General features: G+C 37.3%; 1 long non-coding RNA gene and 1 pseudogene across 1 annotated transcript; one reads left to right on the top strand and one right to left on the bottom strand.

Annotated features, from left to right (window-relative positions):
• Positions 1-409: 409 nt before the first annotated feature.
• LOC125224286 lies at positions 410-2,328 on the bottom strand. The gene is made up of 3 exons (XR_007176849.1): positions 2,030-2,328; positions 1,889-1,955; positions 410-709 (listed from the first exon to the last, which is right to left on the bottom strand). It is a non-coding gene; the product is annotated as an uncharacterized LOC125224286 (long non-coding RNA).
• A 6,018-nt stretch (positions 2,329-8,346) lies between these two features.
• LOC125220382 lies at positions 8,347-16,146 on the top strand (annotated as a pseudogene).
• Positions 16,147-16,880: the final 734 nt, after the last annotated feature.

Consider the following 16,880-nt stretch of genomic DNA (forward strand, 5'->3'; position numbering starts at 1 on the left):
TACACATTTAATTATACATATGTACCCTTTTGTTCCAATATACTTGTGTCACGCCCGCATTTTCTAAGGATAGAAAACACGGTTAATCGCGACTAGAGAAGAGTTAAAGAAACGGGGAAGAAAAAGGGAAACATACATTTTTACCAAAATATTTAAATAGCTGAAATAACTTGGAAAAGACATAGTATCAACTCAACAAAGTACCAACTTTAAGGAAATAAAAATTTGGCAGTAAATAATTTTGAAAAGAGTTTGACTCTCAATGATCAGACCGTTCTAAAGAAAAGACACCTAGCGGAAGCGTTCAAGACACGGAAAAATGCCGAGTATGAAGACACGACATATCCAACAATAATAACCAAGCCATATTTAACCATGAACTCTGCTCAACATCCTCCCCGTCCGTCGACCACGAACCAAGTCACTAGACCGGCCAACTCCAATGAGATAGTGCACGGTCTACTGGGTGTACACCAGTCCGAGCAGGGTTTGCATCCCTACTGGGACCCAAATTCATTAACAATGCATGGCATAGCCACTTCAGATAGGTTCATTCAAATACAAAACATGGCAAGACAAACATTTTCACCTCCTTGCACATAATAAAAATATTTGGGACATAGTCCTTATTTAAAACGAAAGACCACCTCACAAACTTACTCCTCAATCACTTCTTATTCCAACCGCCAACATCGTGCACAAGCTCACCCTTTTCGAAATAACATCGTATGCAAAAATTAGACTTTGCATAATAAATTAATTTAACAACGATGCATGCATCCTATGTGTGTGTGCTCAAAATATCTTCTTTCTTTCTTTCATAGAGAAAACATATACTCCCTCCGTCCCATAAAAGTTGAGTCGTATTCCTTTTTAGTCCGTCCCAACAAAGTTGAGTCATTTCCTTTTTTAACTAAAGACAAAACATCTAATCACTCTTATTTTATTCCATCATTTACTTTACTCTCTCTTATCTTTTCTACTTTTTTCATCTCTCCTATTTATTTAATATAAATTCTTAATCTCCATGCCCAAAAGTTTTGTCTCAACTTTTATGGGACGGAGGGAGTATATGAAATCCTCGTCCTTTTCAGCTTTAATCCATTACTCAAAAATTTGCCCAACAACAATTAACTAAGCCCAACTAAAAACAAATAGGCCTAACAATTTATTGCCCAACACATTAGAACCAGAAGGAAAAGAATATTAAGTAGTCGCAGACCCATACAGAATAAACGAAATATACATGAATTTAATATATATACCCCAAACCCAAACGCACGTATTTTTATTATATTCCCAACCCATCACTAATATTAAAAAAAAAAAAAAATGTAAGCAATATTCCCCAGATTATCTCCCTCAAATTTCTCCTCCACTATAACACTATCTCTCTCACTATTCTTTCTCAAAATTTCTCACAATTAGCACAACCTCAATCTCGACTCTCATCTCTCAAAATTATCTGTAACTTACTTCTGCAAATTACATCTCAAAGCACCAAGCTCATCTCCCTCGTTCCAAAATCGGCGCCGCCTCACGCCGTCGTCCGCCGCTGCTGCGGTCACGGCCTCTCCGTCACCGCCGTTGTCCGTCGACACCACTGCCCAGCCCGTTCGCATCAGGTAAGTTTTCCCCTCCCCTTTTTCTATTCTAAACTTTTATTGACTTCTCTAGTAATTCTATTTCAAATATTAATGGGCAGGCAGAAGAAGTATGGAGAAAACAAAATGGCAACCTCTAATAGCATTAAAGATCGAGGCTTTAACAAAAACTATCAAAACACAGTTTCAAGAAATTCAGCAGATCTGTTCCTGTGAACTATCGTGAGTGTAGGAAACTATGTCATGGAATGGGATGCAGAGAATTTAGAGATAAATGGGTATACCTTTGGAACGAAAAGAACAACAGGAATAATTGAATTCACGACTCTCTCTCGGTTCTATCCTTTCACACTGTGACATCAAGGAGTTTTGCTAAAGTATTACTACACGAAGATTTCGTATTCATGAAGTCAAAGAGAGTTTACCTCTGATTGGAATGGAGCGATTTCAATTGCAGGAAGGTATTTCACAATCTACTGATTTCTTTCTACTCTCTCTCTGTTGAATTCTCAACCTTTTGATGGATGGAAGAAACTACATGAAGATGGTTTCTCTCTGGAGTCTTTCTCTCTGATTTTTGGATGGGAGAATGTGTGAGGAAAAGATGGCTGCGTGCGTTACAGGAGGAAGAAAGATATGATTTTTCAGTTGGAGATTTTCAGGGAACATGGAGATATGGGAGAAAACCGTGTGGGAGAGAATTATATTTGACTGATAAAAATAAGTGGGAAAAATAGGAATAAATTTCTAAAATAGAAGCAGCCCAATTGCAATAGGATAAATGGGCTAAAACAAGATAGATAAAAATGATAGGCCCAAATATTTGATTTTGCACTTTAATTTAATCGTGGTGTTTTATTTTAGTACTTTGGTGTTATTCCAAGTACTTGTAAACGATCACCCGATTTCATCAATCGATGAATATCGCGTCAAACTTGTCGACTACTTCCATTACACGATCAACCAACAATAATTCAAGCATTCACTATTTCCAATTGCAACCAATCAAAACAAAGACAATATTTTACTCAAGGTCTATCATTTGCTCGTTTTCAAAACAAAATCTTAACGAAAAAGGTAATAATAAAGGCGGGTGTTACAATCTACCCACCATCACAAAAATTTCGTCCCGAAATTTGCTTAGATCATTCGAACAGTTTCGGGTACTTCTCTCCTTCATCTTGTCTTCTAACTCCCACGTAGCTTCCTCAACACCATGATTTCTCCACTAAACCTTCACCGAAGCAATAAACTTATTTTTCAACTCTTGTACCTTTCGATCCAGAATAGCTTTAGGCTCCTCTTCATAACTCAAATTTGGATTCAGAATCCATCAAGGTAGCGATCGTTCCTTCCACTGTCTCGGGTGCTCTCACGATATCTAAACACATCCTACTGAACTCTCGTATCAGGTTCTCTTCATTCGTCAGACTAGTGGCCAATTGAGGTTGAGACTTTCTACCTAGGGAATCAGTCGCTACATTCGCTTTTCCTGGGTGGTAGTTTATACTGCAATCATAATTCTTTACCAACTCGAGCTATCTACGTAGGTGCATGTTCAAATCTTCTTGTTCAAAGAAGTACTTGAGGCTTTCATGGTCCATGTATATCTCACAACGAACTCCACAAAGATGATGTCTCCAAATCTTCAAGGCATGTACTACTACTGTCGATTCCAAGTCATGCGTTAGATAGTTCAACTCATGTGGCCTTAACTGCCTTAATGCATACGCGATCACTTTCCCATTGTGCATAAGTACACATCCAAGTCCCACCTTCGATGCATCCGTATACACCACATAATTAGTTTCTAGCTCCGGCACAACGAGAATCGGTGCAGTGGTCAACTTCTCTTTCAACAACTAAAAACTCGACTCGCATTCCGGTGCCCAATTTACTTTAATCCTCTTCTTTAATCGTCAGGTCATTGGCCTTGATAATTTAGAAAATCCATCGATAAATCTCTGATAGTATCCAGCCGGTCTTGAGAAACTCCGAATCTCATTAGGTGTGGTCAGTCACTTCCATTTTTGTACAACTTCCACCTTCGCATGATCCACTCGAACTCCATTCGCAGTCACTATGTGTCCATGAAAAATATATTTTCTTAAGCCATAACTCACACTAATCTAAGCATAGAACTTCTCGGCCCTTAACGTCTCCAAAGTGTTTCTCAAGCATTCTTCATGTTCCTCCTCGTTCTTTGAGTAGATAAGTACATCGGCTATGAAAACTAGAACGAACTTATCCAAGTATGGCTGGAACACACAATTCATAAGGTCCATAAACACAACAGGGGAATTTGTTAGTCCAAAAGGCTTCACTATAAAGTCAAAATGGTCATATCTAGTTCGAAAAGCCGTCTTGGGTACAACTTCTTGTCGAACCCTCAATTGATGGTATTCAGATATCAAATCCATTTTCGTAAAGACACTAGCTCCTCGAAGCTAATTATATAAATCATCTATTGTCTGTAGTGGAAATGTATTATAAAGTGTTATCTCGTTCAGCTCTCGATAATTTATGCACATTTTCAGCGTTCCGTCATTATTCTTAAGAAATAGTATTGGTGCACCCCAAGGTGGCAAACTGAATTTGATTAAACCCAGGTCTTACAATTCTTGCAGTTACATCTTGAGTTCTTCCAACTCCTTAGTCATCATTTTGTATGTTGTCTTAGATATCTAGGGTTGATCATGACTCCTAGTCAATTGTAAATTACAATTGTCGATTTGTCACGAAAGGTAATCCAACATGAGTTTTCAACATACATTAAATATTTCTTCCAAAATTCCTTCCATTTTCTTCGTATACGAAAATTCCTATAATAATGTTACTAACTCTCTACTTGAGTTGAGGAGGTGGTGGGGCTACTACACGTTCTTTCTTTCGATTGTTTTTCCTACTCTACATATCTCGCCTCGAACATTTCTCTCTTAGTTGATGGTATTTACCTTGTTAGTATCCTCGTATTTTTGCCACGATTGTCGTATTGTAGCAGTGATATTTAAATACTCCATTCCTCGTTGTTCACTTAGTTTTATTCATCATCCTCGTATCGACCGATCAACTAGTTTTATATAGATCACTACACCGTACAAGACAATTAGGCCTATGTGCCTAAAACTTTCCTTAACATTATTTTCTCCAATATCATTATCTATGCACATAACACAACATTCAATTTCTTAGCAGCTCGTTACAAGCGGTTCGTAAATGCAATCTATTCCGTGCCTCGTTCTATTGGTCATGTCTACACTTCTGGTTGGTGTATTATTTCAGCGTGTGTCTGTCTATAAATATTAGGTACTTTCTCGAATGTATCTACAATTATACCTACACCAGTATGGACCTACATCAGTATCAACCTGTCGATTTTAAGTGTGAGAAATTTTTTCACATTTTTTGCGCATGGTATACTTGTATACTCCCTTTGTTCCCTTTTAGTTGAGTTATTTTCCTATATTGGGAAGTTTCCTCATAGTTGAGTCATTTCCGTATATAGTAAAAATAAACACTTTTTCTCATTGTTACTTTACTCTCTCTTACTTTATTATATCTACTTGTCACGCACGCATTTTCTAAGGATAGAAAACACGGTTGATCGCGACTAGGGGAGGGTTAAAGAAGTGGGGAAGAAAAGGGGAAAACAACACAACTCGACCATAGCTCAGAATAAAAGGAATAGCTCGAATAAAATCTCAACAATCAACAACTCAAAAAGAACAATATCTCTTCAACACATGAGCTCAAAAGAAATACTCCCTCCGTCCCGCTTTAGGAGTCCCGGTTGATCAATTTTGGGCGTCCCGCTTTAGGAGTCCCGGTTGAGATAAATTAATAAAAAATACCTACAAAATGTTAAAAGTGGGTCTCAACATCCACTAAAACTAATAAAAAAGTGTTAAAAGTGGGTCCCAACATCCACTAAAACTAATAAAAAAGTGTTAAAAGTGGGTCCCAACATCCACTATAACATTTATTTATTGGACACTCAATTAAAAGTGGGTCCCAACATCCACTACTATATTTATTTATTACACACTCAAACACTTTTTTCTTAAAACATGTGTCCGACTCAATCGGGACTCCTAAAGCAGGACGGAGGGAGTACTATTTAGCGGAAGCATTCGAGAGTAGAATAATGCTATGTATGAAGACACAACATAGTCTGTACATTTGATAGACATTCTTCACTTTTATGCTCAACATCCACCGCGCTCGTCACCGCTCAACCTGCACATTTTTTAAAACAAATGCAGGGCTGAGTACTTGATGCACTCAGTGGACTCATGCCGAAAACATTTTTATAAAAAAAATTTATCATGCCATTAACGAGTGACCTCGGGGTTTTAACTTTGAAAGGGCCCGAGTCACTAAAATATTTCACCAACATCATCATCACCATCAACCTCAACATCATCAACATCACCATACCATATCTGAACTACATGACAAGGAATGTGGCCACATTCCAAGTCACTAGACCGGCCAACTCAAAGAGATAGCGTACGATCTACTGGGTGTACACCATCCTGAGTAGGGACTCATTCCCTAGTTAGACCCGAATTCGATTAACCATACATGGCAAAAGCCACTTCAGATAGGTCTCACATCAACACAAAAATATGGCATGACAAACATATTTTGCACCATTTAAAAATAAACATACTTAGAACATAGTCCTTATTTAAAAAGAAAGCCCACCTCGTCCGCTTAAATCCTCAACTCGTCTTTCGATTCCGTTCTCAAATAGCACGCAAAATCATCCCTTTTTTGAAAGAACATAATATGCTAAAAATTAGACTTTAAGATAAATAAATTTAATTCAAACAAAGCATGCATGTATAAATCTTACCCTTCAATCTCTCTTAGGAAATTATAAAATTTTCTATGACTCTAGCACATCGTATTCATCCTTCTCTTTCATTTATTTTGAGGTCACCAGAGACGTCGCAGCGACGTTGGCCAGCCATTCGAGCTCCCAAAATGTTACTCCTCTGGTCTCTTTCGTTTTTCTCATCATTATATCTTTTCCAAGAAATCAATTAGCATAACCCAACTTTAATTGTTCTATTCCCATCTAATTTTTCTCAAGAGGCCAACGTCCTTAACTTTCTCACTTAATAATCCAACTGACAACTTCCAGCTACCTAAACAGAACCATAAGCCTACCATCGCATTGCTCTCGTGTTCTCCCTCTTCTCCCACTATTCTAAATTTTCATTTCTCATCCTATCTGTCATCTATCTACTTCCTCAAAAATGAAAGATCCCCAAAACAGAGCACAATCTCATCTCTCTGTCACCGGCTACTGTCTCCAATCCGAACTCCGTCGGCGAGCTCGACGGTCAGCTCCACCTCCGCCGATCTTCTTCCTTTCTTATTCTCCACCAACATGCTTGTTGCCATCATCATCGCCGTGAAACTCCAGCACCGCCATTGCATGTTCCTCCACAACTCGCCGGTGTGCAAGCTGCCGCCGCACTATCATCTCCAGTCCGGTCTCACATCGCTCCACCAGATTTCGCCTACAAATCGAAAATCCTAATTTGTCTCTCACTGCTCCTTTGCATCAATAGCCGCCGCCGTTAATCGCTCTGCGCACCGTCGTTGCCGATGTATCGATCGGTCAGCCGCTGCTGATCAAAACGCCACCACCGCAGACTGCCGAAATCTTCTTCTCTTTCGTAGATCTACTGTTCTCCGCCTTCCCCCTCGCGATCTATGTGTTGTCGATCGTGATGCCAGACTGAAGCCGCCGCCGCCGTCGCGGTCAGCCCCTGCTTCTCGTCAGTGTCTCCCTCGCCGCCACTGCCGACGCGGCTGCTGTCAACTGTCATCGGTTATCTTCAAAATTTTGGATTGAAAAAGGTGAGAAAATTTGTGGAAAAGTTGAGAAATTGAGGGTGGCTTGTGATTTTGAATGAAAGCTGCCGAACGTGGGATCATGGGGGATATGTATATGTAGGAAAAATCTCGGATTGTTGTTGAGATTACTTGGAACGATTTTCCTCTTTTTCAGTTGGTGGAGAACTGCAGTTCATCCCCATATTTTGTGCAACATAAATTTGGGCGTTGGTTAATAAATTCTTATGGAATAATTAGGCTTCAAAATAAATATTAAAAATATGTTTTGGGCTCTTAATAAATGGCTTCAAATAAGCTAGTAAAAGAATAATAATTAAAGTCCAAATTTGTAAAATCCTTCTCTCGACAAAAGAAACAAAGGCGAAAAATTTCCAGGTACACAAATGTCGTCCTTTCAAGAACAATTAAAAAAGGTAGAAAAAGTTGGGGTGTTACACTACTTTATCCACTTTCTACTATATTCTCTCTACTTTTTTCTTTCTCTTACCTTTTTTTGTCAATCTACTTAACTCAACACACTAAATATTTATTTATTAAACTCTCTGTCGAAAAGTTTCAGCTCAACTATGAGGGAATGGAGGCGGTGTTAATTTTTAATTTAACTATTACAACAAATCTAGTTATACATATAACTGTGACAGCACATCTAATTAAACATACCTATTTGTTTCTAGTTACCCGTGCGACGCACGTACATTAATTTATTCTCTGTCGATATAAGTACGAGAATCTTTTTCAAGTATTTAGAACGTAGATTTAAATATAAAATAAAGATTATACATAATTGTAATTTCGTTACTTTTTATTTCATGTTGACAGATGGGTCATATCTCGAAATTATACGACCAATAAATATTATGAATTATCATGAATGTATCGACAATCAAACCTACATCAGTATCGACCTGTCAATATTAAATGTGAGAATCTCTTTCACTTTTTTGCGCATGGTTTACTTGGTATACGAGATTGCCGTGTTACCATCTTGAACTTAAATTCTACATTTCATTAAACTTGTTTGTTTAGTTGTTGATAATTTTATTTGCTTCAATCATCGTGGTGTTGCCTTTTCCAAGCATATAGTTCAGATATATACCTACAATTCAGCTGGAGAATTAAGACAGCATTTAGAGGTCAGGAATCCTCCCAACTTCCCCTTGAGAACAGTTCAGAGTTGCAATTACTGATAATTTTGCTAAATTGATTGATGCTCATGTTGGTGGTGTGAATGATATTGCTTTAGCTCATCCAAATAAGCAACTTTGCATAGTTACATGTGGGGATGATAAGATAATTAAGGTAGCAAGTGCTTTTACTATTAGTTTCCCACCATTTTGTTCCCTTGATTTATACAAGTAATTTTGCATTTTTGCCTCCAGATATGGGATGCAGTAGTTGGGCGTAAGCAGTATACTTTTGAAGGTCATGAAGCTCTTGTATATTCAGTCTGTCCCCACTATAAAGAGAATATTCAGGTTCATTATTTGTTTAGATGCCTATCTTCCTTCTCATTTTGTACTTTTTGAGTAGTAAATGAATTGCCCTGGGGTCTTATTCATTTGTAGAACTGATTCTAGTTTGTATGCAGTTTATTTTCTCTACCGCAATTGATGGGAAAATAAAAGCATGGCTGTATGATTCGTTGGGGTCGAGAGTTAATTATGGTGCCCCTGGACTGTGGTGCACGACAATGGCTTATAGTGCTAATGGTACCAGGTACTTTTCAAATTCTTTGTTTGTTTGTCCCTTCTGTCTTCCCCAACATTTATTGTTTAAGATCTCAAACACTACTAGCAAGTAATGATAGTTTGATTACTAGAAAATGACATAAATGATGTCAAATGCACCAACTACATCATCAAATTTCTAGTTATTGACTCCAAATGTGCTATGGATTTTCCATTTGCTAGGTAATCAGTAACTTCCTAGTTCCTAGGACCTAACAATATAATAGTGCAACTCAACAGTGTTATTGTAGTCAGCTAGCAAGTAGAGTATTGTATCCACATGGTTGAAGTCACAAAAACAACTAGTTATAAATGCACACTTAATATCCTAGATAAATTATGGGGTTATGATTACTAACTGGCTACCAATCAAATAAACTCAAAAAAACTTAACTCAATTTAATTCAGATAAAAACTCAGCCAGATAAAATTTAAGAATAGAAAGCAGATCCTAGAGAATGTATTCACTCAAAAGAAACTACAATCAACGTATTAATTCAGATGGAGGATCACAACCAAAACCACAATCTCTCTCGACAAGTCTAATGAAAGTTGATTTATATAATTTCTATCTTCGTTACATCTTAAAAAAACTCTTAACTCATTCCTTAAATCTCACAAAGATTTAAAACTTTATACGTGTATATATTCATATTGTGTGTACTTGGAGATCATTGAGCAATTAAACCCGCTAAGCATAAAAAAATACCATGCATCAATAGTGGCCAACTATTTAAAGGTTTTTTTAAAAAAAAATCAGAAGAGAATCGATAATGGCTGCCCATATACCCCCTTGATGACTCGAACCCCACAACCTATTGGATGGCAGGGAAGCTTCTCATCAACTAAGTTATGCTTCATCATCGCCACACCAACTATATTTAAGGGGCTAAAGGTGTTTTATGTCTGCAACTTTTAGTGTAGTTAATGGAATGTCCCCAACTTTAAGCTTATTCTATAAAATGTTCCACACTTCCACTATTAGAAAAATTCACTTCAACACATCAAACGACATTGTTATAACAAAAATTAAGAAGGATTAATAGTGTTTTGTTTCCCCAACTTCATTTTTTCTTCAAAGTTGGGACAGTTTCTTGAATACGCTGAAAGATGGGGACACTTTCCGCAATATTCTAAAAGTGGGGGACCCAAAATACTATTAACCTTTCTTAATTTTTTTTGCTTAACCAATTTTGTTTATATGCCAAGATGGAAATAAATTGTGCCTCGCACTATGACTATGAATTAGCTTACCATCACTGGATTTTGTATGGCGGTACATTTTTTGGAAAATGCTTAAAGTTGCGGACATTTGATGAAAAAACGATCATATTGTTTGGAATATGTGAAAGTTGGGACATAAATCGCTATTAAGCCCTATTTAAACATGGACTCAAGCACCAAGAACCACAAATCCACATATTGACTGGCAAGTTGGAATCAATTGTATTTGACAACATATCACTTGATCATACAAACCCTGGAATCTAAAAAAAATTGAACTACTTATAATTAAGACTGAACAGACCATAAATTGAGAAAACATACTAATTAAATTTGATAAATAAATAAGAACCAATGTTTGAATTCACGATGAACAACTTGAGAGCTTTAATCTTCAAGCCTTAATGCAAAAAACAAATCTTGTTGTGGAAAAGTTAATTTGCATTTATACATTTGTCTTGTCTGAGGAAAAATTTGGCTCATAGAGATGAAACTTCACCCTTGATTCAAAGTATTTCATTAGTAACAAAAAAATAATACTCTCTCCGTCCCTGAAAAGTATGAACATTTAGTTCGACACGAGTTTTAATGTATAGTAATTGATAAAGTAGGGGAGAGATAAAGGGTGGTGTAAGTAGTGTTATTGGAGAGTCGGCTCCGCATCATTAGTAGTGTAGTGTAATGGTATAAGTTATAAATAAAATTATTTGTAGGGTTAATGTGTTGTTTAACTATTCCAAAATCAGAATGTTCATACTTTTCAGGGACGGACAAATAAGGAAATAGTTCATACTTTTCAGGGACGGAGGAAGTAATAATGAACGGTTTTAAGTAGAAAAGTTTGGGATTAAATTGCTGTATACAAGGTTCTTTTTACTTCACAGTTTGCCAATGATACAGTTTTTTTTTCTCCCATGTTTTATTGACTACAATATTTATCTTTCACACCTGTGTAATGTGTATTGATTATAAACTCTTTTCAGGCTCTTCTCTTGTGGAACCAGTAAAGAAGGTGAATCTCACCTGGTTGAATGGGATGAGAGTGAAGGAACCATTAAAAGGACATATTCTGGTTTCCGGAAGCGTTCTTTAGGTGTTGTGCGCAGTTTGACACTACAAGGAACCGTTTCTTAGCAGCTGGTGATGAGTTTCAGATAAAATTCTGGGATGTGGATAACATTAATATCCTTACTTATACCGATGTTGATGGTGGATTGCCAGTTAGTATCTTTACTCTTTAGCTTATTGCATCTTGCAGATTGCTGTCCTTATTACCTTGATATAAGAAAGCTTAAATTGGTCTGCACTGTACTTGCAGGCAAGCCCGAGACTAAGATTCAATAAGGAAGGTTCATTGTTGGCTGTTACCACCAGCGAAAATGAAATTAAGATATTGGCTAATACTGACGGGCAGCGCAAGTTAAGAATGTTGGAGAGCAGATCATTTGATGGTGCTCATGGTCATTCTAAAGCGAATGTCAAAGTAGTTTTTAGTTTTTTCTTACTAGCTTGTTCTTTCAATGTATTTCAGTTCCAAGCTCTCCTATTCTTCAGCCGACTATTTACTTAATGTATTATGGCTTCATTTTCTCCTATTCTGCAGCCTACTATTGCTAGCCCATTAGGTCCCATTGCTAGTGTTTCTACTTCAGTAATCCCCATACTTAAGCGCAGCGATAGAGTCCATCAGCCAATGTCCCTTCTGGTAGTGGTCCCAATCTTAATTTGACAATCTATTTCACTTTTCTGAATTGATAAGTTAGTTTTTTCTGTTCATCCGTGAGGATAGTCGAGAATATGCAGCTCATTTTGCTAGGATAAAATTACAGGCTAGTATGGAAAGCAGCAGGGGAGCTGATGTAAAACCGAGGATCCTTGAGAACACTGAAAAAATCAAAGTCCTCTGATGTATATGACCCATCTCAACTTAAGACTCTAAAATTGCCCGCCCCTTTGACACCTAGCAAAGTAAGTCAAGTGGACATTTTTTCATCTGACATGTGATCTCCTTAAGTTGAAAGAATGTTTGCTTGAATATTCTTATTAGGAAACTGGTCGTTGTTTTGGTTTATATTCAATTTGGTCATCCTTGCATCTGCACTTTGTGGAGCCTGCTCTTGGTTGTTTTTTTTTTTTTGTTTTTTTAACTCACCCCAAGGGTGGAGGGTTAAGGCGGACCCAAAAGTGACGAATCGCCAAGACCATTTAGAGTACAATGAGGGCCTCCCTATCAACTAGAGTGGTCACCTATCTACTCTTAACGAACTCTATTACAGTTAGAATGATGCCACCTCCGCATCACAAAACCAAGATTTCCATCTACTTCACTATGTGAGGTTGGTCGAGCTCCCTCCCGGATCGATCACCTCGACATTAGCTTTCCCAAATGACACCGTCGCCACATTGCTACCCTTGAGGAGTTTCTCCAAATAATTAGCTTTATGAGCACCTCCTTGTGCTTGGTGAAGGGGATAGGTCGATTTTCCTTTTCGTCGTTTTGACACTAATTGGGACACATCTTCATCTACTTGAATTTGCACCCCAGTTGATGCTTCTAAGCCTGCTCTTGGTTGTTAATATATGCCTTGGGTTCGTTGAGACTTAATGTGTTTGTTACCCCATTCTGGTTTGTAAGGTAGTCACTAATCTCATAATAATGTATTACAGATCGTGCGGTTGTTGTATACAAATTCTGGCTTAGCCATCTTAGCACTGGCTTCTAATGCTCTTCATAAGCTGTGGAAGTGGCAGCACAATGAACGAAATCCATCTGGAAAAGTCAGAATTTAATGAATCATGTCCTTTGTAATAAAACTTCCACAGCATTCTTCACTGAAATTAATTTAAATGATATGATGTCTATTTTCAGTCTTCTGCCTCTAGTGTGCATCAGTTGTGGCAACCAAATAATGGGGCACCCATGCTAATGATGCAAGTGATTCCAAAGCAGCTGAAGAATCTGTTGCTTGTATTGCCTTGTCTAAGAATGATTCCTATGTCATGTCTGCATCAGGAGGAAAAGTCTCCTTGTTCAACATGATGACCTTTAAGGTCTGCTAATATATTTCACTTGAGTTTTTCCCAGACTTGTAATTATCAGACTTCCTATGTCCCATATGAATGTGCTTTGTATATGCTAGACAACTGATTTTATTACTAATTCTGGTCAGGTCATGACAACATTTATGCCACTGCCTCCGGCTGCAACATTTCATCCTCAGGACAACAATATTATTGCTATTGGAATGGAAGACTCCACGATACAGATCTATAATGTTAGAGTTGATGAGGTAAGTATCTTGATTGTGTTTGGGGAGTGTGCTAGATTTAAGAGGAAATAATACATTTGCTTATTGCATTTATAATCATGCATTAGATCCGGGCACAGACTGTTGCCTATTGTTGTTGTTCAGCCAACCGTTTGGTCATCTATCTTTAATCAGAGGATTTTAGGTAGTTAGCTGTCCGTTTTCTTCAGTTAAAAGGACAAAATGAGTCGTTAAAGAGATTATGAGATCTTTTGAATTCTTTGGAAAACCCCAATGCTGGAGGTGCTTAAAATAGCATATAAGAAATCTAATTTATCTGTTACCATCCTTGTAACAACTATGCAAGAGTGTTGGGGTGGGGTCTTTTAATGTTGTAAATTCTGATAAGGTCTTGAAGCAAAGTTTATCGAAACAGACAGAAGTTGTTTGAGGCGTTAGGATGGGCTGTTTGCTTAGCAATTTTCGGTTCAGAATTGTTACTTCCGTTTCACTTTTAAACATTAAAGGAGTAGATTAATTATGGAAAGGAATCATTTGTTCTGAATGCATATTATATATGCATATAATAACTCATCATGTCCAATCTCTGAATGATGAAGTATGATATTCTTGCACATGATGCTTACTTTTTTCTAATCGTATGGAGTTACTGACTAATTGCTTAATAATTAAATTTTGTCAAATGCTATTCACATTATTGGTTAAAACAAAGCTAGAGGGTCATCAGAAAAGGATCTCAGGGCTTGCATTTTCTCAGAGTTTGAACATATTGGTCTCATCTGGAGCTGATGCTCAGGCAAGTCTTGCCCATCATAGACTTGTTTTGACCTATGTTCTAGTTATCTATGTTTAAGATTTCTTCAGATTATTGTTAACTTAATAGGAAACGGGTTATCTGTAAATGTAAACCTGTACGCTTACTTTTCAATCTCGACTTCAGCTGTGCATGTGGAGCATTGATGGATGGGAGAAGAAGAAATCACGGCCAATACAACCACCTCCCGGTCACCCAGCTACCCTGGTTGGAGAAACTAGGGTTCAGTTCCATAACAGTCAATCTCGTCTACTGGTTGTTCATGAAAGTCAAATTGCTATTTATGATGCTCAACTTGATTGTTTACATTCGGTTAGTGTTTTTCTTCTTTTCATTTCTTATACTCCCTCCGTCCCATTAAATATGAAACGTTTGCTTTTCAGCATTGTATTTTAAGTAGTGTTGTTTTGTGAATTAATGAAGAGAGAATAAAGTAAGAAAGCAGGAAAAAGTAGAGATGATGGTATTTCCATTTTAGGATACGTTTCATTTTTAATGGGACAACCCAAAAAGAAAAATGTTTCATTTCTAATGGGTCAGAGGGAGCATATTTTTACAAAGCAGTTATTTGAATAATTGCAATTTATGCATCATCTACTGCATATGTTCCTCACAAAATAGGTGAAAGCATAGTTTTCGAAGCAAACGGAAGTTTACATGTGTGACATTGTTGGAACATCATTATAATATGAACTAGAGACTTCATACCCCTCAGGTTGTGTGTGCCTAAGTCACATATATTTGACATGTGTTAGTGATATGCAGGTAAAACACTACCAATAGCATTGTTATGAAAAGTTGTTCTCTTCCTGGACTGTATCTATATCCACATATGGTAGCATTTCAAATTATCTTTTAGTTACTAATAGATCATGTTACGACAATGATAAATGGGGTTCACTAGTGAAAGTTCGTATACTTAGTTGAGTTTAAAGCTAGGTCAATAACGTCCATTGTCAATCACTCAATTGCCTTTCCATGCTAATATGATGATGCATTTTTTAATGGTCGAGAATTCATAAACAAGTAATGTTCAACTGCAGTGGTATCCTAGAGATTCACTTTCCTCTTCTATTTCAAGTGCTATATACTCCTGCAATGGTCTATCGATTTTTACTGGGTTTTGTGATGGTGTTGTTGGAATCTTTGATTTTGACAGTTTGATTCGATGCCGGATAGCACCCTCTGCTTATATATCATCAGCCAGGTATGCAAAATTGAAAGAGATACATTATATTGTTGAACCATGTTGATGCCTTACCCTCTTCAATAGTGGCTCTCATTTAGGTCGGATCTCTCCTTATCTTTGGTAGGAATCATATGAGAGCCAATCACTGCTTAATGCAGTTCCTAATACAAGATATATGATCCTAGTTTACAAGTTCATGTTTACTAAGCCACGCTGATATCTCTTCATGTGCAGCAACACCAATCCGTTCCCCATAGTTATTGCAGCACATCCAATAGATCCAAATCAATATGCACTTGGCATGAGTGATGGTGCAGTTCATGTCATTGAACCATCTAATGCAGAGACAAAGTGGGCCGGATCAACCTCTCATGATAACGACGACTTGCCTTCAATACCTTCGAGTTCTGCATTGAACAGTCAACCATCAGAAACCCCATCTAGGTGATTAATACAAAGGAAAAAAAGCGTCTCTTTGTTTTTCTTTCTTTCTTTCTTTCTTTCTCATCTTAGGCATACCAATGTAAAGTCTCTTTGTGAGAAACACAGCTTAGTTATACTTTGTCGGTTGCACCTCGAGATATAGTAGTTCGTCGTCACTCTCCCTTTTTTTACCTCTCATTTAATCTGGTTATTAAATTTATTTTTATCAATGCAATTTCATATTTAGTCATTACTGAGAGATGAATCGATCAGACTTGATCCTTTAGTCATTTATAGTATGACCTAACATGAGATGCGGTATCAATTTTGTTGATAGGATGATACTTGAAAAGGCAAAAGTTCTGATTAGCTTAAACAGGGGACCGGTTTTAAAGTCATGTAGTACTAATCAGAAACTCAAAGTTTGTTTTTTTGAGAATTCTTTCACAAGTAATGTACACTACTATGTTTTTGATAAGAGAGTTTTGTGTACAACAAAGTTGAAGGTGCATAATGTGGTATTCTTGGCACTATGACATCTTATTGTTTGAAAAAAAACAAGAATATCTTGTTAGACGTGAGACTCTGATACTCTACCCACTCTAACCAGAGGTGAAGCTACGTAGAGACTTGGGGGGCCACTGGGCCCAGGATTTTCAGTTTGTATACCTATATTACATTGCAGCAAAAAAGGCGATTTCGTCGCCTTGGCAGCCCCCACACTCTGGCCCAACATCATGTGAGAGGTTCAATCGGTGT

This window comes from Salvia hispanica, chromosome 4 (assembly GCF_023119035.1).
Source record: "Salvia hispanica cultivar TCC Black 2014 chromosome 4, UniMelb_Shisp_WGS_1.0, whole genome shotgun sequence".
Classification (NCBI taxonomy): Eukaryota; Viridiplantae; Streptophyta; class Magnoliopsida; order Lamiales; family Lamiaceae; genus Salvia; species Salvia hispanica.